The sequence below is a fragment of the Heteronotia binoei genome, chromosome 13 (genome assembly GCF_032191835.1).
Source record: "Heteronotia binoei isolate CCM8104 ecotype False Entrance Well chromosome 13, APGP_CSIRO_Hbin_v1, whole genome shotgun sequence".
Lineage (NCBI taxonomy): Eukaryota > Metazoa > Chordata > Lepidosauria > Squamata > Gekkonidae > Heteronotia > Heteronotia binoei.
This window is the reverse complement of record NC_083235.1, coordinates 45,182,161-45,209,404: the sequence shown is the minus strand read 5'-3', so window position 1 is coordinate 45,209,404 and position 27,244 is coordinate 45,182,161. Positions and strand designations below refer to the sequence as shown.

Sequence of the window (27,244 nt, the reverse complement as noted above, 5' to 3'; positions counted from 1 at the left end):
ACACTTTCATTGTAAGAGTTGCCAACATTTTACTGATCCTATGATTTACTGGCCCTTTGATATTGAAATAGTACTAGCTGATCATATTTTCCATGTTGTGAAAGTCTGTGATTCCTGCATATTAAAATACTAAAGGCTGCAATAACACACAGTAAATAATGTACTTTCAATTCACTTTCAGTTCACTTTCCAACTGGATTCTGCCAGTTCACACAGTAAAGTCCAGTTGGAAAGTGCACTGGAAGTGGATTGAAAGTGCATTATTTAGCATGTGTGATCACAGCCTTTAAGGCACAGAAACTGGCCGTGTGGTGTTTCCTTGCAAATAAGTCAACGACCATATTTTAAGGCAAGCAATGAAGCATTAACTTTAATTGCCAGAAGTGTTGTTACATTGCAAGCTTGCAAACTATGATGTTCTACTGGGAAATTAACATACATTGTTGGGATCTCCCTCCCCCCTTCTTTTCAACCCAGCTTCGTAGTGGCTGTATTATTTTCTTCCCCAAGCACCGCTGCTTCGGGGGTCCTTCTCTCTACCTACAGGGCCTCTAGCTCTGGCATTCTCCTTCATCCATCTGATAGGCTTTTTTTTTTAAGTCAAACCCTCCCCCAATAGCTACATGAATTTTAAGCACAACCAGATGTTGGAGGTGAGGCTGATGAACCCCACCCTGCTCCTTTGTGCTCTCCAAGGAGGTTCTTGTGGGAGAGTTATAATCTCAACTTCTTTTCTTTTACCTTTAAAAAAAGTTTTTAAAATCAGAATCTTTATTCATTCCAGCAGGCAATGGAGCTGGTTTATATATTGCCTTGACAGGAAGAGAATTGGTTCAGGATGTTCCAAGTAGCTGGGAAAGGCAATGGCTTTGCTTATGCGATGGATAAATCTCACCTTGTCTGGTTTTGAACCCAGAAATGTGTAACACTTTGGCTCTGTTCTCATCCTCACCAAGAAAGTGCCTCTGAGAATTTCATCTTCCTTACTTTCAGAAATGATAGCAGGAAACTTGATGGGATTAATTATCTATATAACTAGAGAGCAAATCCTAGAAGAATTAAGGATCCTATGAACTGGGATGCCATCATAGGTCTAACAAACCTGGTTTAAAAACAGAGCCCAATGCAGATTAGAATCATCATTTCATTATGTAGGCCCTGAGACATATGTGTAAAATCACTCTATGGCAGAGTGCTGACGGTGATCTGTAAGCCAGGTATATATTTACACAAGGGACACTGCCAATCTCAGTTTAAATCTGACAGCTGAATATAACTGGTTTGATGGCCACAATCATGGTGAGCCTTTCTCCAGGTTTTAGTTAGTATGGCAGCAAATGGCTTGAGTGCCTTGCAGGCTGATTTGCAGTTGCAGTGCTTGCTAGCTTTTAATTGCTTGAGCGTGTGAAGGTAGTCAGTCAGAGCTGTCCTTGATCACAATGGTCGTTTTCGCACTCACCTTAATCAGCAGCGACGACCCTCTTCACCGCGCAGGATCTGCGCGGATTTCGCACTAATTGCTGCGGAGCACCCAGAAGAGCCGGAAAGTCCCAGTGCTTTTGCGGCGCAAACGGAAACTGCCCAAAACCAGTTTCCGTTTGCGCCACAAAAGCGCCGGGACTTTCCGGCTCTTCTGGGTGCTCCGCGGCAATTAGTGCGAAATCCGCGCAGATCCTGCACGGTGAAGAGGGTCGTCGCTGCTGATTAAGGTGAGTGCGAAAACGACCAATGTGAACGTGCAAGGAAAGGCTTGTCTGAAACGGTTCATCCGCTGTTACATGGATTGTGTGATTTTTTTTTTTTTTGCCTGCATGCTTGATTTCAAAATGTTTGGGGGCAGGGTAGGGTGTTTCAGTGAGCTGCACATTTTACTTTATTTTCAAGATTCAAAGAACAGGTTGCAGAGGGGGCTATACCTTCCATGGAGATTTGCAAAATTATATGAAAATCCTCACAATCCAGGCAGATTGGCAGCCATTACTGTCACTGAGGAATACAGAAAGGAACAGCAAATGTTAGGGTGTGTGCGTGTTGGTTTGCCAGCAGTTTACAGACTTGATGATTGATTTAACTGTTATCAAAGATTTAACTGTGTTTTGGCTGTGGAGTGAAGCAGTAAACAAATACTGAGGAGAGGGAGAAAACTGCATTGGGTTGTGTGACAGTGTGCATGCATGAAAGCTGGTCACGCTGCACTATGCTGCATGGAAAGGAGTATGTGACTAGGTCACAAGCAGCTGAACTAATCATTGAAAAAATGGCTGCCTGATTGGGACTGGAGATCAGGATGTCATCCAAAGGGGCTGTTCAAACATCCTTAATTTGTACAATTAAAGTGACAGCCATTTATACAATTTATCTTCATGCAACTGAGGAAGTGGGCTCTAGGACACAAAGGCTTATGTCAAAACACATTTGTTAGACTTCAGGGGACAAACTATGCATAACATTGGGGGTTCATGGTTGGATTTGCCAACATGTAGACCAACAGCAGCTGTGGGTCTATATGGCATGTATAGGTCTAAATTTTGGCGGACGGAAGTTCAACTCTTCCTCCCCTGCACCATTTCCCTGATTGAAGCTGCCCCTCCAGAGTGCCCAGGCATGGGGAAAAAAGACTGGGGCAACATGGGTACTGTTCTTCCAAAACTTAATGTAGTGTTGCAGGGCTGTTTCGAACAGGGAAGTGACACTAAGGGGTCCTGCCCCAGTGGCTGCGCTTTAGGGCCAGAAGACATGCCAGGTGATCCAGTCATGAATGTCAAACATCACTTGTAGCTTGGCCCTGAGATGCCACAAGTGTTGTTTTGGTTGCATCCATCCTACTACACTGCATTGCTCAGCAAACTTTGAATGCTTCTTACAGCTTAAGTTTCCTCAGGTGGAAGAGCCACTTAAACTAGAGGAAGAGCTTTAAATATGGCTGAACAGGGTGTTAGGATATGGTCCTAAGGCTTGAGTGTGAACCACATTGAGCAAACTGAAACTTCTGAGTAAAAATATAAGGGGTTGCTCTATAACAAGGATTTACCCACTCCCACATATTCTTCTGTTTTTCTAATCCAGTTGTCACGGAGCATCCTCACAAGCAGTTTTGACAGAATCAGTCTACCATTCAAATGGCTGTTGAAGAGCAGGAAACTGTCCTTTCTTACCACCTTCTATCAATCAAGTTGGAAGTGAATTAAAGAAATTTTTAAAAATACACATGAGGTAAACATTAGGGATGGGCATGAACCAGCTCAGACTCGGAAGCCCAGGCCAAACTTTGTCCAGTTAGAGGCTCGTGAGCCGTGGCTCAGGAATCATGTGCTCAGCATGGACATATCCAAGCTTTTCACCACAGAATTCCCACCCAGAAACTTTCTTGTGAAAAAGCTGGTGGCGGTGGTCTTCTGCAGCCTGGAAACACCAATACAGACCATTCCAAGCTTGGCATTCAATGCTGCTTGCCAATCAGAGATCAGTCTCCGCTCTTGACAATGGGAGGGGGTATATATAGGCAATGGAGCTTTGCACATTGTCTTTATTTATGTCAGGTCTTTGGGAGTTCTGGGTGTTTTTATGTTTGTGAAATAGCACTGCTGGTGGGGTGGGGGGAGGGGAATTGCTGGATCTCCTGGATACAATACACACCACTGCACAAGATTTCTCATCAGTATTAGTTTGTCAGGGGGCTGGGGCAATTGTTTCCCCTGGGTTTCTGTGCTGCAATTCCTTTTTGCTCCCTGTTTGTTTCTCAGCTGCAAAGGGTGCTAATACTTTTCATTCAGTGGTCATTATTGCTTTTTATTCAGCCCTTCTCCTTGGGTTATCTGTGCCTGGATCGCTATGGAGTGACTGCTTTGGGTCCCCTCATTCTTCTCCATTTCAATTCCCCTGCTTTCCCCTGAGTTTTCTGCCAGAATCATCCCACAGTTATTGCCTTGGTTTTGCCTCCTTCCTCTGCATCTCTAACCCCACCCCCACTCTGCACACAGCAATTTCTGGGGTTCTGCTGCCTGGGGTACCCTTTCCACTCTTCTCCAAAACCCTTTCCTGGGTATCCTCCCTCAGTTGTTCCACAGTCATTGGATTGGGCTTGCCTCCTTCCTCTGCATCTGTATTACCCACCTTACCACTTTATGGGGTTCTACTCCCTGCACTGTTCCATAGTCACTGCCTGGGGCTTCCTTTCTCCTCTCCTCCAATATATTCCCCTTTCTCCTGGGTAGGCTTCCCAATTCCCAGGTCCCAGCGGGGGATCCCCCATTTTACAGGCTTCCCCCCTCCCCCAGCCAGCTGGCCGGAGGGGGAAGCCCCGCCCCCACAGTCATTATGCACCTCCATGAACGATTCCCATAGGGAATGATGGGGAATTGATCTGTGGGTATCGGGGGCTCTGGGGGGGCTGGTTTTTGAGGTAGAGGTGCCAAATTTTCAGTATAGCATCTAGTGCCTCTCCCCAAAACACCTCCCAAGTTTCAAAAGGATTGGACCAGGGGGTCCAGTTCTATGAGCCCCAAAAGAAGGTGCCCCTATCCTTCATTATTTTCTATGGAAGGAAGGCATTTTAAAAGGTGTGCTGTCCCTTTAAATGTAATGGCCAGAACTCCCTTGGAGTTTAATTATGCTTGTCACACCCTTGCCCCTGCTCCGCCCCTAATGTCTCCTGGCTCCCCCCCCCCCAAAGTCCCCAGATATTTCTTGAATTGGACTTGGCAACCCTACTCCTGGGTCTTCTGTCTGAATTATGCCACAGTTGTTGCTTTGGAGTCCTCCCCTTCCTTTGCATCTCTAACACCCACTCCATCCCTCTGCTTTCTGGGTTTCTGCTGCCTGGAGTTTCTTTTCTGTGCTGCTTCCATACACCCCACTTTCTCCCAGACCTGTAGCCACAGGGGGGGCTGTGGGGGACATTGCCCCCAACCTCCAGGTGGGCTCCACAACTTTCAGGGGACTATCTGGGGCACAGCCTGTTTTTTATTTTGCCATGGCTGAGCCGGCGAAGCAGCAGCAGCAGTTGCCAGAGCCAGGAGAGCTGAGCAGGGCACAGTGCACTGCAGCAGCAAAAGCAGCAGGTAGAGAGGAGGAAGGCAGAGGAGCCAGGGGTGGAGGAAGACATGTGGAATGGGCCAGGGAGGGGGGACAGATGGAGCTGCTGGGCTGCAAAGTGCCAGGGTGGGGGAGAGGGAGATCGAAGAATGCCCCCCGCCCCACTTGCACGCAAGGTGTAGTCCCTTCTTGACTCTAAAGTTTTAGGGATGGCTGCCTCAACATGGCCACTTTCAGAGCTTCCAGCTTTTGCCCCTACTCCAGAAAGCTTCTGAGAAGCGGCAAGTCCTACAGTGGATGGGGAAGGGTGCCCCCCAACTTTTTAAAAAGCCCCATTACTTTTAAAAACCTGGCTCTGCCCCTGCTTTCTTCCCTCTCCATGCACAATATCTCTCCATATGTTGGGCATATGGAGGGACATCTCCAGGTGGTACTCTGAAAGTGGATGCCTCTAGCTCACTCAGGGTCTGTTTTGTAAACTCCTGAACCGGGGCATGACCTCTAATTGAAAAGCACTGTCCGGACACACTTGTTTGGGGGTCTGTAATTCGGAACCCCTAAGTCCAATATTCACAAAACTTGGTGGGCATGTAGCAGAGAGTCAGCTGGAGATCCCCTGCAATTTTGGAGTGTTTAGGCCACTGGGAACATTTTTCATTCAAACTAGTTCAGGTTTGGTTTGGGAACCAGTTCAGGAATTGAGCTGGTTTGGTTTGTGAACTGAACCATGATTTCCCAGTCTGTACCCATCCATAGTAAACATGTTCTGCGACTTACTTATTTATTTGCTTGATTTATAGTCTACTTTCCTTGCTGAAGCTTAAAGCAGATTACACAGTTAAAACCGGGGGGGGGGGGGGAAGAGCCCAGCAGGAACTCATTTGCATATTAGGCCACACCCCTGACATTATCATTGTTTCACACAGGGCTTTTTGTAGAAAAAGCCCAGAAGGAACTCATTTGCATATTAGGCCACACCCCTGTACAAAATACACAACAATCTGGGAATAAAACTGGATTACAAAATTCAAGAACAATGCATTAAACTCAGCATAATACACACAAGCAATGCAAAAGACTAGACAAAAAAACTAGAGAACAGTACTGTAAAAACAGTATAATCTATTCTATCCAATGAACAAAGTAATGAGGATTGCCAGAAATTTTCATGAATGTTAACTACAACCTATTTAGAATAACTATACAACCAAAGATTTCAGGTTTTCACGGCTGGTAACATCATTAGGGTTTGTAGAATCTTTCGGGCTCAAGTGCCGTGTTCTACTGGAGAAAGTTTTTCTTCCAGATGTTTCGTTCTCGGCTGTGGAGAACATCCTCAGTGGCGTTGCAGCCGGAGCAGGCGCTCTGACCTTCTTGGCTGCTGTGCATTGAGTGAGGCCAGCGCTGCTGGAGAGCTGCTATTTCTAGGCTGGAGGGGGTGTCGTGAAAGGGCAATAGGTTTGTGGATGTGCCCATTGTTTGGTGGGGCTTCCTGGAAGGGTAGTGATAAGGAAACTGGCTGTTGAATGTGACCATTGTTCTGTATTAACTGCACACCCCTTCCAACCCTCCCAGCAATTAATTGGCTCTGCTTGCTCTTAGCTACCAGCAGCCTTCTGAGACAGGAGCACACCTGAACATTTCTCTGTAGTTTACGTGGCCAGTCCACCCCTGTTTAGCATGTTTGTAGAACATGACTGGTCTGAAATTTGCAGGGCTTGGCCTATTTTCCGTTCTAATCTGAGGTCTGCACACTTTATGCAGCAGTCACAGTAGGGTTTCCTGCAACAAACACATTCAGTGTAGATTTCATTCTCATGTCTTTAAATGCCCATGCATATTCTTTGAGCCTAGTCAGATTAGCTATGTACACATGGATGCTTAGACATGTGGGTGCACTTGGCATGGTTCCTGCAGAAAACACTGGACATGGATTCATGCTGAGCATGGCTCAGACTCCATTTCATTGGACCCAGTATAAAAATGTTTAACTCAAGACCCAGTTCTATCACATACAGTCTCCTGAGTCCTGGTAACAAACTTTCCCCCCTGAAATGCCATAAACAGACCATGCCAATAGCAGTAGACTGGGCTACCCTGAACCTCTGGCCCTGGTAAAGTGAACCTATCCCCCCCTTTCACACATGATAAGCATCCTGCTGCTGTCTGAAGTGTGGCACTGCTTCCAACACACCATGCAAAGCTGATTACAGCCCTGGTCCAGGCACATCTCTGTCCTTTCTCTTTTTCCTCCCAGTTGGATTTTTGGACATTCAATAGATGCTTTCTCACATGCTAAATCATGCAGTTTCAATCTGCTTCAGTGACCATTTGCAAGTGGTTTTTACCATTTCACATAGCAAAATCCAGTTGCAAAGTGCACTGAAAGTAGACTGTTTTCGCACACAGTTTACCTCGCAGTCACAATCCTGTTCCCTCCGCAGCGTCCAGTCGGATTTCCCACCATCTGCGTCGGAGTTACAGGAAGTGCGGCTTTTGCGTAGCAAATGTAAACTGGTACCGTTTTCGCACACAGCTAACTTTGCAGTCACAATCCTATTCCCTCCACAGCGTCCAGTCAGATTTCGCACTATCTGTGCCAGAGTTACAGGAAGTGCTGCGGCATTTGCGTAGCAAACATAAACCGCTAAAACCCAGTTTACATTTGCTATGCAGAAGCTGCGGCACTTCCTGTAACGCCAGCGCAGATGGTGGGAAATCCAACTGGACGCTGCGGAGGGAACAGGATTGTGACTGCGAGGTAAGCTGTGTGAGAAAACAGTATTAGTTTTAGCGGTTTATGTTTGCTACGCAAAAGCTGCAGCACTTCCTGTAACTCTGGCACAGATGGTGCGAAATCCGACCGGACGCCGCGGAGGGAACAGGATTGTGACTGCGAGGTTAGCTGTGTGCGAAAACGGTAGTAGATTGAAAGTGCATTATTTAGTGTGTGTGAAAGCAATTGTATATTTTAGGAAATGTATAAGCGATGCATAAGTCCTTGCTGTCCTATAGCTGCTTGTCACAGCGGTTAACCACCCTCAATAGTTTGGAGACTCTACGGGATTTGTACTAATCAGAAGACTTGCTCATTCATACTCCCTCTTGATTTGCCCCGGAGTGACAGCAAGCTGAGCCTCTTTTGATTTAGAGAGAGGCTGAACATGCCACTGTTAGCTTGTGAAAATAGAACAGAAATGCTGGGTGGGGAAATGCACTGCAAAGGTTGGGGAGAGGGGTAACTCTTTTAGACTTACAATAAAGTGTTTAATTGCAGTTTCAGGTGGGTAGCCGTGTTAGTCTGTAGTATAGAACAAAATTTGAATGCAGTAGCACCTTAAAGACCAACAAACATTTCCAGGGTGCAAGTGTTCTTGAGTCATAGCTCGCTTCTTCAAATCAAAGTTTTTTTCTATTTTAATTTCAAACTCTTTGGGAGCAAAATAGCCCCATTCAGTTTTTTTTTTAAAATCTTACCTGTATTTTAAACATCACTGATTTCTCAAACATAAAAATACACCAAATTTCTTCATCAGCATAAAGGCGAGATGAACTCTGCCGAAGTCTACATTAATGAGTGTTTTGACTACGCTCTTGTTCCATTCTCCAACTCTCATGTGTAGAAATTCCTGTCTTATGTTACATCTCTCTCTCCCTCTGTCTCTCTCATATATACTCTCTCAATCCTAAACTAACATCTCACCACCCCCACAGCCAATTTATGTGGAAAGTATAGAAGGGAATGTGGAACGGAATACTGTGACTGCGGGGAAATGGATCTGTTAATTGCTTTCATAACATGTTCCAGCAGGGATAATCCTTCGGGCCTTCGAGTTTTCTTCTTGTGCACTGGACTCTGAGTGGCATTCCTTGGAATCGCTCATGTTGAGGCCATAACAACAACAATGCAGCCATTGGAGAGGTGCCCCCTTTAATCTTTATTTGTAGGCAAAATTCCACACAGAAAGAACAAGCCTGTTGTGAGTTGCTTGCTGGGATAATAAAATGGAAGCTTTCCTTGACACCTCATTACACTGATGAGTACCAAGCAGTATAAATGGACCGTAAGGTTTTGGTTTGGTGCAGCCTCTAATGCTTCCATTTGTTTGAGCTTCTACTACAGTCCTAAACATTAACACTGTCTTTGCAACACAATAAAGTGTCCAGTGGCACCTTTAAGACCAAAAAAGTTTTGTTCAAGGTATGAGCTTTTATGTGCACACATGCAGAAGTCAGCATACACATCAAGTACCACCTTGACTATATAAAGGTGTCACTGGATTCTAACTTTATTCTTTTGCTTCAGGCCAACATGGCTACCCCCTTCGGAACACAATCTTTGGTGAATTTGCGCCCACCCTCCACACTTGCTTGCTCATGCAGCAAACCTTGAAGATGGGGCAGCTTGATTTCCTCCCTACAGGAATCACCTAGGAAAACTGAGGAACAGACAGTGGCAATGGAACAGATTATTATTTGTCAGAAAAATTTTGACAACTGGTAGTTTAAAATGTGCTTTGGTTCATGTCAACTGGCCTATTCTAGAGTAGCTTGTAGCAGCATTTTAATCCTGTGAGTATGTCAATGCAAGCTGATTCCACATGGGAATTTCCCCCCCATATGGAGATCAGGAAATTGCTGCATTTAATGGGAAGGTCTGTACTACCATCATGCACATTTGGAACATGGCTGATGGCATACTTGGGGCTTCCCCCTTTAAACCAGACCAAAATTTTAACCTACTTTGCTTTGGTTCAAAGTGGCCATGGGGCCTGTGTTTGTGTGGATGCTTCTTCCAGTGCCACTCATGAAGGGGGGGAGCAAAACTAAACTCTGTTTTCAGAATGGCGCAGGGTAGCTTGCCACATCCAAGTTTATTCCACTGAAGGGATTCCCTCCCTTTTCCCACCAAGGTGCATGTTATGTACCACTATCACATGGCTGAGCTGAGAAAGGGCAAGTCAGGAGAAAGGGGAGAGAGGTTCTGGGCCTCAGGGCATCCTGGCAGGATCACCATTGCCTGTATATTTGTGCACAGCCACAACAGGGACAGAAAGGCTGCATTCACACTACACTAAATAATGTGCTTTGCAACTGGATTTTTGCTATTCTTACATAATAAAAATCCAAATGCAAAATGCATTCTTTAGTGTCGTGTGAATGCACCCAAAGAGAAGTCAGAGTGGAGGAGCAGCAGGAGCAGCGAGCAAAGCAGGAGTGCAGTGTGCGTAGATGCTCTTCCTGCTCATTCTCCTCTCACGTGCTGCTGCATCCAAGCCAAAGGTGTGTATTTGTGCCCCAATACAAATGCAGCCATCTCCTTTCTCTTGGAAATAATCTCCAAAGTGTGTGCAGATGTGCTGAAATGGGATGAAGTGCATGTTCTTCAATGAAGCCATCATGTTGGGTTTGTCCAGCACACAATGCCCTGATGTTGCACGGCTGGTATATTTAAGAGAGAGTATCTGGGCTATCTGAAAGTTCATGATAGAACAGTAGAGTGACCTTTTATTTCTCTATAAATTAGATTTATTAGGCCGCCCTTCCCTGTGAGCAGGGCTCAGCATGGCTTACAACAGGGCAAGAAGAATAAATGAATTCAAGTTAAAACCAAAGATTAAAATGCCAATAACATATCAACAATAAAACAAAGCAAACTTCAAGATGGTGAAAAAGGTTTTAATTTCCAGAAGCTGCCTGGTGGTTTGTTTGTTGTTTTTTTACACAGGGTGAGGAATGGGTGTGAGTGCACCAGATTTTGTACTGTTCCATTGCCATCCACAACCAAATGCTGGAACTAGGCCATTTAAGGCTTTGCATGTCATTTACGGCTTTGCATGCCATTTACGGCTTTGCATGTACACTGCTGCTAGATGTTTTACAGTGACATCCTAAGCAGAGGTACTTTATTCTAATTCCACTGCAGACAGCAGGCTTAGAAGGGCATAACTCTGTTTAGGATGGCACGGTTATTAAACTATCAACAGTAACCCCAAGGTATCTTTCCTGAAAAGCTGCACAGCTATAAAGTGACGCTTAATAGGGCCATCAATTAGCAGGAATGACTGTTAAGTGTGACTGTTCCTTGACCAACATGCTAGGAACCTCTCCAGCTAAAAGCATTAACGTTTGTAGGGAGTCAGGGACTCTGACATTCCTAATGATAGGTAACCCCATGTCTCAAGCCCTTGCTGTCACTTAAGGATGTAATGAAACAGAGACCTTTGGCGCTATCCTAAGCAAGGAAAAATGATGTTCTTGACAAGCCAGGGCCTCATTTTTCATGCTAATCTTGGTGTCCAATAAGTTCCTCCCAACCAGGGAAACAAGGCTGCTCACCTGTCTCTGGCTCACCAACTGAAATAATGAGCTCTGAAGAAAGCTGCTGCCGAAATAAATTTTCGTTTTTAAGGTGTCACCATTCTGCTCCTTATTTGGCTACATTAGATTAATCCAGCTACTCCTCTGGAATTATCAGCTGCAGACCGTTGGTTGGAACATAACCCAAGTTGTTGATGTATCACCCCCCCCCCATGTAAACAAAAAGGCCAGGAGGAAAAGAAAATTAATTATTTGGTATCATGTTTTTAAAAAAAAAATTAAAAAAATCCTGGACCTTGGGATTATCATATTTTTGCTGTTAAACCACTAATGAGCTTTGAGGAATGTCAACTTCCCCATGGGATCAACCGGGTGTTTTAACAGGGAGGTGTCAGCATGGATTTCTGCTGATGGTGTCTATGGCTGATCAAACGGAGAGGTAATTAACCAGCCAAGACTTTTTGATCATTGTGTTACTTTTGAAGGGGGATCAGAGATGGGAACAGAGGCAGGAGGAAGAAATTTTTTGATCATAAAGCTGGTTCAGCACCTGTGCTGTAATGAATATTTTTTAAAAAAACATCAGTAGGAATAAATCAAGATATGCTGTTAGTAATAATGTTGTATCTGAAGTTGGATCCCAGTTTATGGCCCTAGTAGGATCATCAAGGTGCTTTGCAAAATAAAATTCCATGTGCATACAAAAAGATGCAAAGGCACAATGAAAATGATAAATGAAAAAAGAAATAACATGGTTCAAATTACACAATTTGTTCCAGTAAGCATGTGTAGTATTTATTAAATTCTATGTGGTGCTCCAGTTACTGTTTTGCTTCTGGGTTACTTACGATTAAAATCATTACCCGATAAAACAGACATTAAGTTTGTCTTGTTTTTATGAATGCAGATTTGGAGGGGGAGAGATGCCCTCCTGCTTAACAGTCCCTTACCTGAATATCTTGTTTTTGTGTTCCTCTCATTACTAGGTAACTTCGTTTCCAAATCCTCACTTTTCATAATTTAGCTTCATTTTACTGTGTCATAGTCCAACTCCCTTTCCAAAGTACTGTGTGCCACAGTAAAATTGCAATCTGGGCGCATAGTAAAGCACAGTCCCACAATCCCTTTTCTCAGGCATCCTGAAGAGGGAAAACCCAAGCTACCTTTCTTCACCACCCAAAGTAGGGTTGCCAGTTCTGGGTTGGAAAATACTTCAAGATTGTGGTAGTGGGAGGAGCCTGAAGAGAAGGGGGTTTGGGGAGGGAAGGGAAGGGACTTCAATGGGGTATAATGCCACCTTCCAAAGTGTCCATTTTCTCCAGGTGAACAGATCTGTGTTGCCTGGAGATCAGTTGTACAGGATACCTCCAGCCATTACCTGGAGGTTGGGAATCCTAGACATTCTGTGTTTTGGGCTGTACTCTGTTAGTATGTTTTGGCTTTGGGTTCCCACTTGGGTTCCACTTTTATTATGTGGCTTCTTCCTGAAGCATATGGTGTACAGTGTATACAAGTCAGTTGTGTCCTACTCATTTGAAATAATAGTAGAAATAATTTCAGCCTTTGCAATAGATTTGGTCTCAAATCCCCTGCTATCCTATTTAGGAAGCTCTTCCCTTGGTCCTGTGCCTTTAAGCTCAACTGCTTCCAAATTGTTTGCAGTTGGTATACTGGTTGTGTGCAGTTGCCCCTGAAATCCACTCTTGCTGTTGTTTTGACTCTGTACTTGCTTCACAAGCTAAGAGCAACATTCCCAACCACCCGCTCAGCCCTGAAGCATCATACTCATGCTGGTAGTAGATGGTGACTCTGATTCTTTCCCTCTGGCACAATTCTTCCGTTCTTTCCTGCCCTTCCTTCTGGGGATCTACTTCTCCTGTTTCCATGGAGACACCCCATAAATGTGAAGCCTGATCCTTCGTCCATTGAGGCCAAAGGCAAAGCAGCCACTAATTTTAATTGCAATGGTATATGAGAATCTGGGCTGGCATCTTTGTCTTGTGGTTATTAACAATTTATTGGAGGGGGGAATGTTTCATATGACATAAATACTGAGTGATGTATTATTCATGAATGTCACAGAACTCACAATAAATAAATTCAAAAGCTTGTCATAGCCCCTAAGGTGCACAATGCTCCTGAAAACTACTCTCTAGCACTGGTAGGGATATATTTTTAGAAAATGAGTTCATGATGTGACTATAACCTTTCCTAAAGTATGTGTATCCTTTAAAAGAAACAAGGGGGTTAGTGACTAAGGATGAACAGATGCTCTATTGCTTTATTTCTTGTCTCAGCATCCACAGGTATCTCTCTCTCTCTCTCTCTGTATGCATGTGTGTCCAGACCCAACAAATGTTGGATGCCGGATATAAAGCCTACTGCTAAAAAGACTAGAACTATGCCTCATCTGAATCCTTCTTAAAGAGTGTGAATGTAGATCCCTAGCATTTAATTAAATAAATATTTATAAATACTCAAAACAGGAGGGAGAGCAAAGGAGGATGTTTCACTTTCCCCCTCCCTCTATCATGGACAGCGGGGAGAGAAAAGCCACGTCTAATTACTCTCCTATCCTCTCAGTGCTGAAAGAATTGTCTTATTTATTTTGGAGTATGAATGGTGGTGTGTGGCCAGGGATCTTACCTGGGCCTGTGGCAGCTTGGAATCTCTGGCTGCAATCGCATACACTAAATAATGCACTTTCAATCCACTTTCAGTGCACTTTCCAACTGGATTTTGCCAGACAGTAAAATCCAGTTTGAAAGTGCACTGGAAGTGGATTGAAAGTGCATTATTTAGTGTGTGTGACTGCAGCCTCTGTGAGGTAAAACAGGGTTGCTCCAGCAGTTGCATGTGAGGAGTGGGGAATCACACCCAGCTCTCCCAGATAACGAATCCGCCTACTTAAGTGCTACACCAAACTTGCTCCCCTTCCCAAGCCCCACCCTCCCCTTCCCAAGTCCCACCCTCCTCAGGCTCTACCCCTCCCTCCCCAATCTCTAGGTATTTCTAGGTATTTGGAGCTGCCAACCCTACAGTCTCCCCAGTGTTCCTTGAAAAGACTTGATACATTCAAATTTACCTTTTGGATATTACAGTTTATTTACCTCAAAAGTGCCATCATAGTGAGAACAGAGGTCAGTGACTGGATTAAGGAAGGAAGTGAAATGGCCCATGGATCAAGGACAGGTCAGAGCTGTGAGACGGTCACTACTCCCAGCCTGTTTGGATCTGGGTCCTGGGGCACACAGAGACAGATGTAGAACGGATGATCTCTGGGTCAAAACAAGTGAAAGCTGGCTCTGAGGGTGATATTTTGCTGGAGCTCTAAGAGAGACAGGGTCAGGTGGTGGGTGGGGGAGAGAGAGAAAGCAAAATCAGGCCAAAAAGAAAGAAAGAGATACTATCCTATGACAAGTAACTTGTTAATAATAATGTTGGGCAGTTAATAAAGACAGTGACCAATGTTTTAATGGCATCAATAACTTTACTTTAATCAGACTAAACTACACCTACAGTTATGTGTCCTATCCCCCACAATTGCCAGCTACATTGAGTGGATATACAGTTGCAGAACAGCCTCCAGAGCATTATCAAAGGGGTCTTTTAATTGCACATTCTTCCATTGGACCAGATCATACATTTAGCTATCAATTTTCCATGTTTACCACCCTTTCTTTGTTCTAGATAACCACAGCTTTGTGTTAAGGACAGCCTCACTATGAAATCTGTTCTCCATGCACCTCCTCATACATGGACATCATTCTGAATCCATAGTATGTCTTACTTTGGACAGCTTTCTATTTGTTTGTTTCTTTGTTTGTTTGATGTGAGTGATTGTCCCACCCTGACCAAGGCTGGACTCTGAGCAACGCACATCAGAGTAAAAAATAAAATAGATTAAAATAATAGATGGTTTAAAAATGATTTGAAAAATTTCAAACCCCAATGGCATCCTACGAATTGTGTTCATCTCCCAGACTGTTGGAGCATTGCGGGGCGGGGGGGGGGACTTCTGGAGGGAGGTGGGTAAAAAATAGGGCGCCATCCATCACTGTCCTCAGTCAAAAGCCTGGAGAAACATCTCTGCCTTGAAGGCCCTGTGGAATTGCAAAAGATCCCACAGGGCCTGGATGTCATCTGGTAGAGAGTTCCACCAGGTAGTTGAGGACAGCAGGGCTTCTTTAGGGTCAGGGATTACCCACATATTGTTACCAGCAGAGTGCAATGCCCTACCAGAAACATAATGGAGAAGGTGGTCCCATAGATACATTGGTCTCGGGCCGCTCAAGGCCTTAAAGGTCAAAACCCAAACCTTGAATTTGACTTGGTACTCAACTGGAAGCTAGTGTAGTTGGAGGAGTACTGGTTTCATATGTGCTGTCCATGGCATTCCTGACAGGACTCACACCGCTGTATTCTGGATATGTTGGAGTTTCAAGGTCAGTTTCAAGGGTAGGCCAGAGAGGAACAAGTTACAGTAGTCTACTCTGCAGGTAACTGTCACTTGGGTCACTGTGGTTAGATCAAAATAGGACAGGAGGGGAGCCAGTTGCCAACCTTGGCAAAGATGGAAAAAATGCCACTTTGGCGATATGCATGACCTGGGCCTCCACGGAAAGGCTGGCATCCAGTATCATGCCCAGACTCTTGACAGATGACACTGGTGTCAATGGCATTCCATCAAGAGTCAGTAACCTGCATTCCAGCTCCATTCCCATCCCGCCCCCCAGCAACAAAACCTCTGACTTTGATGGGTTCAGGTTCAACTCGCTTTTTCTTAGCCAGCCCACCATGGCCTCTAATCCCTCAGTCAGATCCTGCAGGGCAGCAGCAGACTGACCACCCAATAACAGATATAGCTGGGTGTTGTCCACATATTAGTGTCACCCAAGCCTGAAACTCTGTGCCAGCTGGGCAAGGGGGAGCATGTAGATGTTACATAACATTAGGGAGAGGAGTGACTCCTGAGGAACCCCATATAACAGGGGGTATCTAGTGGATACCTCCCTCCCCTGGACTACCCTCTGTTTTTGACTTTAGAGAAAGGAGGAAAGCCACTGCAAGGCTACCCTGCATATTCCCACATTGGTGAGACAGTGAGTCAACAGATTATAGTTGACTGTGTCAAACCCTGCTGTGAGATCTAACAATAGAAAAAGAAGATGATATTGGATTTATACCCCTCCGTACACTCTGAATCTCAGAGTGGCTTACAATCTCCTTTACCTTCCCCCCCCCCACACACAACAGACACCCTGTGAGCAATGTTCCCTCTAAGCCGCAGAATCTTCTGAGCAAAAATTCTACTTTATGAGCTACTGGCACAAAAGTTGTGAGCTTTTAGTGTGCTCTGGGGTCATCCTTCCTGAGTTAAGATAAAAATGTGTGAGCTGAAGGCTCACGCTAACTCATTTTAGAGGGAACATTGCCTGTGAGGTAGGTGGGGCTGAGAGAGTTCTCAAGAAGCTTAACCACTTCCTTAAACTGGCTCTGACCCACCTTGATCCCGCTATCTACATAGATCATCTGTTGGGGCGACCAGCACAGTCTCTGTCCCATGGCCAGGGCAGAAGTCTGACTGGAACTGTTCCGGTGCCAATGTGTCCTCTGGGAAGTCCTGGAGTTGCTCAACTACCACTCTTTCAATTACCGTACTCAGGAATGGTACATTCAAGGCTGGATCAGGTGGAGCCAAGGATGGCTTTTTCAAGAGCAGTACTACCATTGCTTCCTTGAGACCTGCTGGGAATTCCCATGTCTCTTCCTAATTTCTGTAATCCTCGTTCTATTGCATTGTTATACTAATAGTTGAACTTTTAAAATGTTTTGTAATCTTCCTTGAGTCTCAGTGAGAAAGGTGGGCTATAAATGAAGCAAATCAGTCAGTCTTTCCATTTGGGGTTGCAAAATATGCATATGTCTGGAGACACTTTAAAGCCAGAGATCCTAGAATTTTGGGTCATTGTTTTGTAACTGGTGTTCTTTTGACTGAGACAGGGCTTTAGTTTCACAACAGACTCAGGGTGGGTTACATCATAAAAGCAGTCAACAGTAAAAACAGTAAAAGACTAGTTTAAAATACAACCTCTACCATGGAATGAATATTGGGGCAGAGAAGCCATGCTGAGATCTTCATCAGAGACTAGTGCTCTTGCTTTCCACAGAGAGATAGCTGCCGAGTAGGGTTGCCAATCCTCAAGTGGGGGCAGGGGATCCCCTGGGTTGGAGGCCCTCCTCCTGCTTCAGGGTCATCAGAATATTCCCTATGGAGATTGATTCCTATAGGGTATAATGAAGAATTGATCTGAGGTTATCTTGGGATCTGGAGGGGGTATTTTTTGAGGTAGAGGCACCGAACTTTCAGCATAGCATCGGGTGCCTCTCCTCAAAACACCCTCCATGTTTCAAAAGGATTGGACCAGAGGGTCCAATTCTATGAGCCCCCAAAGGAGGTGCCCCTACATTATTTCCAATGGAGGACAGGCATTTAAAAGGAGCACAGTCCCTTTAAATGTGATGGCCAGAAATTCCCTTTGGAGCTCAGTCATCACAATGGAGCAAGATCCCAGTGCGAGCTTTGCCATGACGGATCCTGTAACTTCTTTTATTTAGTTAATCTTTTATTATGGCGAGAGATTTTGCAATGTGAGGCTACCTGTAGCTATTAGAAATATGATAGCTGCAGTGAGATTGGTTTATGCAAACGACGGGGAAGTACAAAGAACTCCTATGGTAAGTACGGCTTAGGAGCTGCAAAACTGACCACGCATTTAAGATTGATTGTGAAGTAGGGGGAAAAAAGTCAAGAAACATTATATCCATATTCTGAATGTTTTTCAGTGCAGTAACATTTATATGTTTTTAATATACTTATTTATCCTTATTTATATTAGTATTGGGGGGAGAAGAATAAGAACTGGTTTTTATACCCTGATTTTCTCTACCATAAGGAGTGTCAAAGTGGCTTATGATCATCTTCCCTTCCTCTCCCCACAAGAGGCGCTTTGTGAGCTAGAGTTCTGAGAGAACCTTGATTGCCCAAGGTCACCCAACAGGCTTCATGTGGAGAAGCGGAGAATCCAACTCGGTTCTCCAGATTAGACTCCACTCCTCTTAACTGCTACACCATCCTTGCTCTTACACTGGGGGAGGGGAAAGGCAGCATGGTATAGTCTGATTTAATCAGATCTCAGCAGCTAGGCAGGGTGGTACTTGGGAGACCACCAAGGAGGCCTCTCCAGAGGAAGGCATTGGCAAACCACCTCTGCTTCTCACTGGCCTTTGGAAGCCCCTTGTTGGGGTCGCCATAAGTCAGCTGTGACTTGATGGCACTTTACACACACACATAGTTGTTAATGTGGTTGTTATTAATTTATTACTATCTATACAAAATACATATCTTTGAGTACTATATAACACATTTGTGAGCATTGATTCAATGAGACTACTCAGGTAGCAAGAGGGTGTTTTGCATATTTCAGTTGGCTTCCATTAAAAAGGATGCACATAAAATCACTTTATAAAGAGAAAGCTAGGCTAAATCCTTTCTGTAATGGTGGGTTTTTTTATGTGAAGGATTTTTCTATCCATAGAAACACTTCAATTTATAGTTCCACATGGGCAGTCCACAGTTACACTACCCCCTCTACAGTTTCATTGCTTGATTGGATCTTGTGTCACCATGAATTATGGGTGACAGAAAGTTTGTTCTGAGAGAGGATATTGTATAAAAGAGGGTGAGAGAATGAAAGCCACTGTAAGGACGGATTTCCAGACATGGAGACAAACAGTTTCCCACCCAAAAGTAACAATGAGGAGAAACTGTGCTTGATCTTGTGGGAAAACAGTGAGAGAAGATGCTTGCCTGTCCCTTATCCACTTCTACCTCTGTCCTCAAGCCATTCACTGAAAAAAAAAAAATCACTTGAAGCAGTTAATTACCCTTTTAATAGACTTTGACCGCCCTTTTGTACTCACCCTCGAGGTGGTTAAGAAGGGCGCGTTGTTTGTTCCCTATGCTTTCAATGCCTGCTTATTTGCGAGGAGAAGGCAATTGGGTCCACTTTGCGACTGGCACTTGTAACAATACAAAGTGGGCGTGCGAACGTGCACCATCAAGTTATGAGAAGCAGTTTCCACGGGTGGGACAGATACAGTTACCGAGGGGTGGGGGAGGATACGTCTTTCGGCTCGCCTTTGGAAAACATTCGGTGTGCGTCTAGTCTTGGCTCTGACCCGCCGAGCGGCGAGCAGGGGCGGGGGGCTTGGCTGACGAGAGGCGGGGCCTGGGCCGGGGCGCAGGGGAGGGAAGGTGGGCAGGGCGCATCGACCCAGGGGGAGGGTCCGCGGGGAAGGCGAGCGGAGGCGCGGCAGAGCCTTCAGCTCAGCTGCCTGAAGAGGCCCGAGGGTAGGAGCCCCAGCTCCGGCTCTGCCTTGTCCCGGCCGGGCGGCGGTAGGAGGATGCCCAGTCCAGCCGCCAGCCGCAGCTCCCCCGCGCCCGCCGCCACGCCCGGGCCACGCGGACGATGTGGCTGCGCCGGGTTCCGCTAGGGACAAGCAGGGATGAGTAGGTGAGTGCGCGGCGGCCGAGCGCAACTCTAGAGCGGACCTTTGGGGCTTGGGAGGGGCCGAGGGGAAGAAGGGCGCTTGTTGTTTCCCTCACCCCAGCGGGTGGCCCGAAGAGTCCCTGGCTGGGGCGCGGGCCGTTGGCCGGGGGCGGAGGGTTGCTGGAGGGTGCATCCAGCGGGGAAGGGGGTTGGCCGGGTTGCGGGGGCGCCCAGGGGTCGAGGTCCTCCGGGCTGATGGAGGGAGGAACTTGCGGGACTTTCCCCTTGCAGAGCTCTGTCTGGGGCTGGAGGGCTGAATTGCGGAGGGAGGAAGGCGGACAAAGCTGGTTATGTGGCGCTGCACGGGAGCGGGCGGGCGGGCGGGGAGGGGACTCTCTCTCTCTCTCTCTCTCTCGCTCTCTCTCTGACAGGGTTGCTCAAATCTTCTTAATTGAAAGCCCAACCGCTATTTTGTGGGGCTGTCTCTACTGCAACCCGCTGGAAGCCCCCCTGGGGGCACCTCCTCATTAGCCCTGATTTTCGAAATGCTGCTCATGCTGTATTTAGTGCAGGGAGGAGGAAGGGGGGAGATGTTTGGCGGGGGGGGGGCATAGTCAGTATTTGGGGTTGAGGCCTTTCGGGAGGGAGGGGGGGCCGTCGGGTCTTTTGCACACAAGAGCAAAGGTTGCAGAGGCTGGAGGCCAGCCGAATGGCACGGCCGGGGCTCAGGGAGTGTGGCGTCCCACGGGGAGGTGTACGGTGAGTTGAGGTGCCTGCAAGAGGAGGTTGCCTAAAGGGGGAAAAGCTCCGAAAGAAATATGCAAGTTATAGGATGGTGCAGGGAGGGAGGGACTCTTCACTAGTGCAGATGTAGCTGCATTCTCTCCTGGGGTGGGGGGGGGGGCGAAGCAGAAAATCTGACCCGGTTCTGTATGTGCGTGTTTGTGCCGTTCCGACTTGCACAGCGGTTGGCGAACAGGAGCCGAACGCGGGTGTGTTTGGGGGCCGCAGAAAAACCCGCGCCCTTTGTTTGGATGCTGCGTCTGCAGTGACCCCTGGGGCGAGAGAAGCAGCCATCTCTGGAGGAATTTTGATTCAGCGTGGCAGTGGCGGGTCCCTTTTTCTTTGCCACTGCCCGGGGTCTCTATCTTGCTCGCGTGAGGGGGGGGGGGAGTTGAAAGTGGGAGCCTCCCTCACCGCGCATGCGTTTCCTATTGATTGCTTCTGCAAATCTCCTCGGGTTGTGTGGGGTTAGTTGGCTGTCAGTTAGCTCAACTTGCATTGGAGCACCGGGCAGAGGGGATTCAAACGATGTCAGGCTCAGCCTGTGTCGCTCTCATCATCCATGACATTATTTTGCACACTCTCGCGGTGCAACCGGAGGCGGATACGAAGGTTGGGGCAGGAGAGAGAAGTGGGGAGTTGGGCTGAAGAGAGATTTACCGGCCTCAGCCGACAAGGCCTGTGCAGGTGTTGAGCAGGCTGCCAGACAGGTGATCTGTGTAGAGAATCTGGAATCCCTAAAGGCAAGCTTGAGCCCTTCTGACCCATGTGCAGTCAAATGCCAGTTCGCTGGACACTCTTGTGATCACCAAGTATTGACATTGCAGCAAGCAGAAGGGGTGGGTTGTTTCTAGGCTGGTCCTGAATGCACTGTTGCCACAGCAGAACTATAGCTGGAATCTTGCACGGGATGCTGTGCTACCTGTTCTGTATTGTTACATTTTTCTTGGCGATGAGCACAACAAGCTCATGAGCCATAAGGAGGTGGCTTTCAGAACAATGACAGTGATTAGCTCTGGTTGCCTAAGAAGCTCTCTCTCTCTCCTGCACCTTCTATCAAAACAGCGCACTGTCCAAAAAGGTGCACTTCAGTAGGAAATCACTGAAGAGCTTGATTTCTCTAAGAGACTTACATTGAGCTGTGTTAGGTCAGGTCGATGATCTCAGTAGTGCTGCCAATGTTAAATTCTGGACAGGTTGGGTGGAAGGCGCGTCTGTTTTCTGCTTTATGCAGCATTCAGCTCCCTTCAGCACATAGACTCGTCACTGTTTTGTTTTCTCCTCCTGGTTGCTCCCTGGAAGGTCTGGGATAGTTTGAGCTCAGAACACAGCCTCTGGCTTGTAGAACTGTGTGTTTAAAGCCCAGGCATTGTTTCTGTTTAACATGCAGATGTGTACTGAGAGAAAGTCATCTCATCTTCACAGCCAGTGTGCAAAGAACAACTCTCCTGTGTCTTCATCACTAGATACAGGAGATGATTGTTTCATTTTTTAAAAAATGTACATACACGTGCATATGCAGAATGTAATGCAAGACTGTATCACTCTTGAGATTGAGGTGTCTGAATAGAATGCTTGAGATCCTGCCTCCTTCTCTTTTGCAGTCACCTTGGAAATTTCTTTCCACCAACGGTACTAATGTGAAAGTATCTTTTGACATTGCTTGTTTTTAATAGATTGGCATTTGGGTTTCCAAATTGCTTTAGCTAGATTTGCAGGCAAAAAAGTCCAAGGGATGAAGTCTCCTTTTGATGTCTTTCAGCTACCGGAAAGATAAAAATGGGACCCCATAAAAGTGGGTTAACTGGAAGATTAATCAACAGAAGGTTTAGTGGATTAATTGGTGGGGCCAGCTTAAGTTGGTGGGGATGCGAGTTAAGGTCACACTTGTTTATTTTTGAGACTGAGTATAGTAGAGAATGAGTGAATAGTTTCTTTCATTCTGACAAAGAGAGCTAGCAACTTTATCAGTTTATGGAAGTTAGGCTCTGTTTCCTTCAGTCATACAATAGACATCTATGCTTAGGCTGTGGTGATAAATGTATTTATATGTAACTGGTGAATTTGTAAAAATATAGATTGGAGTTAAGGCTGTAAATGGTGTTAAAAATCTTTAACTTGTGGATTTTGGTTCAGTGACACCCCCCATCCCCAAGTAAAAGAACTGGACACAATTAGGTCTGCAATCCTCTATACCAGGGATGGCCAACAGTAGCTCTCCAGATGTTTTTTGCCTACAACTCCCATCAGGCCGAGCCATTGGCCATGCTGGCTGGGACTGATGGGAGTTGTAGGCAAAAAACATCTGGAGAGCTACTGTTGGCCACCCCTGCTCTATACCCCTTTCTTGGGAGTAAGTCCCATTGATCTCAGGGGAATTTATCTGTGAGTTAATTTTTGTAGTAGAGAGGTAGCTATATTGGGATAGCGGATACTTTCCTTCAAAAACCTCCCACAACAACCTAAAATGATAAAGAGGTTCGTTTTATGTTTTGATGCTGAAGAAAGCCAGAGTTTCTTGTAGAGTTTTCATAGTTCTCAAAGCATTTTTTAAAAACTGTTACCAAAGGTGTAAACAGTCATATTTTTGCTTTATCAGTCTTTCTTTGAATTCAGCAATGCTCCAGGATGGTTATAAGAGATACAGTGTGCTTATTCAGTTAAACATTTGGCCCCAGTTCTTTTTAGTTAGCCATGAGCATGTTTACACTTTCTCTCTCTGCTCTCTGGAGGGAATCCGTGACAGATACTGTATTGTATCCTTGAAAAGGAGTTCCCTGGACAGGCAGGCTTTCTCTCTTTTCAGGGGAATCCTTGAAGGCAAAAAGAAAAAAAGAAGAAGATTCTTTTGCGCCCCTGTTTGGAACAGTGCATTACTACAGTTAAAATGTACAGCTGATGGGTTACATGCATTACAATAATTTTCTCTGGCTGGTATCCTTTAAACAAGGCTTCTTGTTAGAATTTCCTTTAAAATGCTCCTGTGAGTGTGTGATGGTGGCAGGGACTTGGTTTTGGGGGCTTTGCATTTTGGACGTGCTGGGGGAGTGGGGGGTGGGTGCAGTTTTGCCGCTTAAGCTGCAAAGAAGCAGAAAGCTGCAGCTTCTTTCACAATGAGTTTCCTTTTAACTCAGCTCCAGGGAACGCTTTAGCTAGCAGGCTTTGTCCTGGCTTCCATTCTCTCTTAGGAACCCCCCACCCTCCCCTTCCCGTGCATTCTTTCCTTTTGCCATTATCATTTTGGTTAAACAGAGAGGCAACTTGTGTACCATATGGATCATGTTAACAATTGCTTATCTGAGAGGCGCTCCGCTTTCTGTCCCCTTCTCCACACCTCCCTGACAAGTCTCTAGAGTTGGTATTTTTTAATAATAGCATCTTCAATTTGAGGCAACAGAGAGTTGCCTGTAGAGCCAGTTTGGCCAGGATGCTGTTAGAGACACAAAACTGTTTTCTTTCTGGTTGTGCTTGTCCAACCTCCCTTGCTCCCATTGGAAACATTTCTTTTAAGGTTTCTGCTTCTAAGCTTGTCATGTGGAGTTGGTTAGGAAGGAATTAGCTTGTTAAAATGTTCAGTTAGTCCTAGGGAAAAAATCATGGCAACAACAGTAATTTTAACTTATTGATGCTATGTTTTCTACTTGAAAACAACTCAGAACAAAACTTTTTTGTGGGGAGGGGATTTGGTTTAGACAATATCTGGGCCTCCCTGGAGGTGGAGGGTTTGGTGACTCTCCTATATCATTATTATATTGTTCACTGTGCTAGGGAATATAGGAAACATTCCTAATCAAATCAAATGAAAAACCTAATTCCACAGATTTTGTGGGCAGGTTATAACTTGGCACAATCTATCCAAAATTTTGGGATTAGAGTGGACAACATGCAGAAAAGTTCAAATCAGCATGCTCTGTTTTTGAAAAAAAAAATAACCAGTGTTTGGAATTATTAGGAAAGGAAAATAAAAGAGCAAGTAACACACTGCCATTATACAAATGTAGTGTGTGGCCACATTTGAGGATACTAGCTTGGGCCCTGTGGAAAATTTCTATCGACAGAAGGGATTTCTGTCTACAGAGTAGATTTCCATCACCTGTCCTGCAACTGTAGTCCAGGATACTTTCCAAAAGCCTATCCAGGGGGCCAGGGGACCCCCAAGATCCCCTGAGGAAGGAAGAATTGACCAAAATCATGCCTCACTTGCATTTGCTGAAATCCTCCCTGGTATGGTGCTAATCACTACAGTTCAAAACAAAAACTTTAGAACCATGAAATGGACAAAGAATGATTTGGTGTGGTTTTCCACATGCATTTGTGTAATTTGTCCTAGAGAAAGGGTTTGAGCTTAACTCACATGAATGTTTTGACCAAGCTGTCTCCCCTGTCCTTTTCTTTCCTTCAGTTTCTTAATTCTAGTGCATAGGTGCATTGCACATGGCCAGTAGCCCTGTTCTTCCAGCAAGATGCTTCTCCCTTGCACTCATGGGCTTCTTTACATTCATTTCCTGCTCCTAGGAGTAAACCCTCTTCTCCCCTAAACTGCTACTTGCCTGTGTGTGGCTTGTATGTAAAATTCACCAGGTGCCCCATAGATGAGTTTTCTCCTTGAGTTCTTTCACACTCTGTCAGAGTTGGGCAGGGAGCATGTTCTTTATGCTGCATGTGGATAGACCCATGACTACATTTTCAGAGGCTTCTCTGTGGTCAGCATATCTTCACTGCATCCTGGATGGTGTCCTGTCTTATAGCTGAAGTCACTCTGGTCTCCATGGGCTAATGAATGATCCAATGCTCCTGAAGCAAGAAGGTTAGCTCTGGTGCAAGTGTGGCTTGATTTGACTCAGAGGCAGTTGATTATGGCAAAAATCCCCTTCTTACACCAGACTGAGCTGTGACAGCAGCAGCAATTGAAACTGTTCTCTGTACTGGCACAGCATCTGCAAAGTGTCATTTGCCAGAGTTATTCTGCATGGTGAAGAGCCTGGTAAATGCAGGCTGTTTTCACCCAGAGCTAAGCTCTGTCTGCTGTGATGAATTTGCCACCTACTTAAGCAGATGAAAATGCTATATTACATTGACTCAGGGAGACCATAGATTCAGAGCAAGCAACAAGGTAGTTTGACTAGTTTTGTTTCACTTAAGAGAGCATGTGGTGGAATGCTGATTACTTTCTATAGTTTGGAGATGTCTCTTCTTACTAAATGGTGAGGGCTAGCCCAGAGAATCTAAGCACATTGCTTGCTGTCATGGTCAGAACTTCTTGAGAGGGGCAGGTGTGAGATTACTGGTTTAAGTTATTTTACCTACACATTCCCCCACTGTGATTGTCTCCTGCATTTTCCTGTATCTGTGTTACAGACTTCTCCTTCCTGTTAGCAGGCTTCTTCTGTCCAGTTGTCTTATGCACAGTTGCCATTGGAGCTGTTCTTTGCTCTGCCTCTGTGAAACTTTCCCTGGATTCTCAGCACTGTCTTCCACTCATGTGACTTTCTGTTCTACCTTACTTATCTGGAATACCTTTTGGAAGAGAACTTCACCGTGTCTCTTTGACATAACAGTTCTGATGCATCCCTTCATTAGAGGCTTAACGCTATATTTTCTCCCACCTCCACCACCTTGAGAGTCCCTGTGAGAAATGGGGACCCATGCAATGCAGTGCATGATACTGCTTACGAATCTGTCTCTTCTCACTTATTTCCCAGCCACTAAATCTCAAAAATTGTGGGACTGTTTTCCTGTTTGAGGAATAAGAGTGATTGTTCTACAATCCTATACTGACCAAGAACAACTCATCCAAGCTGCCTGTTCCATCTAATGTTATTCTGACTAGAAAAGGGGGATATTCAGCTACTTATGACTGAGAGAAATGGGGTCTTTTTTCAGTAATTCCTGGATAGGAGTGGACCTTGTATGCCCACTTCCCACTAAAGATTAGCTATTGAGCAGAGGGAAACTTGGTACTTTCACAAATTTAGGCTACATTCATACATTGTGATAATCTTGTCCAGTTGCAAATCCCAGTTTGTGCATAAATGTTTGTTATAAGGGAGGACATCTTGCAGATGCAGCAGTTTCTGTGCCCAGGTGACTGCAAGTAGGGGTGCTATTTAACTCCCAATAATAATAAACAGTAATTAGTACAAACTGGATATATCAACTCTCCTTATTTTGAAATCTGGGCTGGGTACAAACTGATCAACCCTGGTTTGTTGGACTGCCTGAAATTAGCTAGGGTTTGATTAAATTGTGGTTTATTGTGACATCCAAATGCAACATTGGTCTCAGGGTAGGCAGAGCACTAGCCCTTAGTACACTCTGGGAATGCTCTATCGTCTGGACTTGCTTGTGCTGTGAGATGCACCAAAGGTTCCATGTAGGGCAGTGTGTACTTATTACTTTCCTTAACTAATCAAGAGCCACCTGTGGCTCTTGGCAGCCAGTTGTTCCACACTTTTGGTGTTTCCTCAATGATTATATACTTTTATAAACAGCCTAGTTCTTTTCTCTTATGATTTCTATATGGTATCTGATATTATCTGGGTTTGGTCCAGCCA

General features: G+C 45.4%; 1 protein-coding gene across 1 annotated transcript in view; it reads left to right on the top strand.

Annotated features, from left to right (window-relative positions):
- The first annotated feature begins 19,779 nt into the window (after positions 1-19,779).
- FIGNL2 (fidgetin like 2) overlaps positions 19,780-27,244 on the top strand; it is a 62,154-nt gene continuing 54,689 nt past the window's right edge. The window contains exon 1 of the mRNA XM_060252627.1: positions 19,780-19,931. The gene's annotated coding sequence lies outside the window, so the exon portion shown is untranslated. The remainder of the gene's footprint in view (positions 19,932-27,244) is intronic.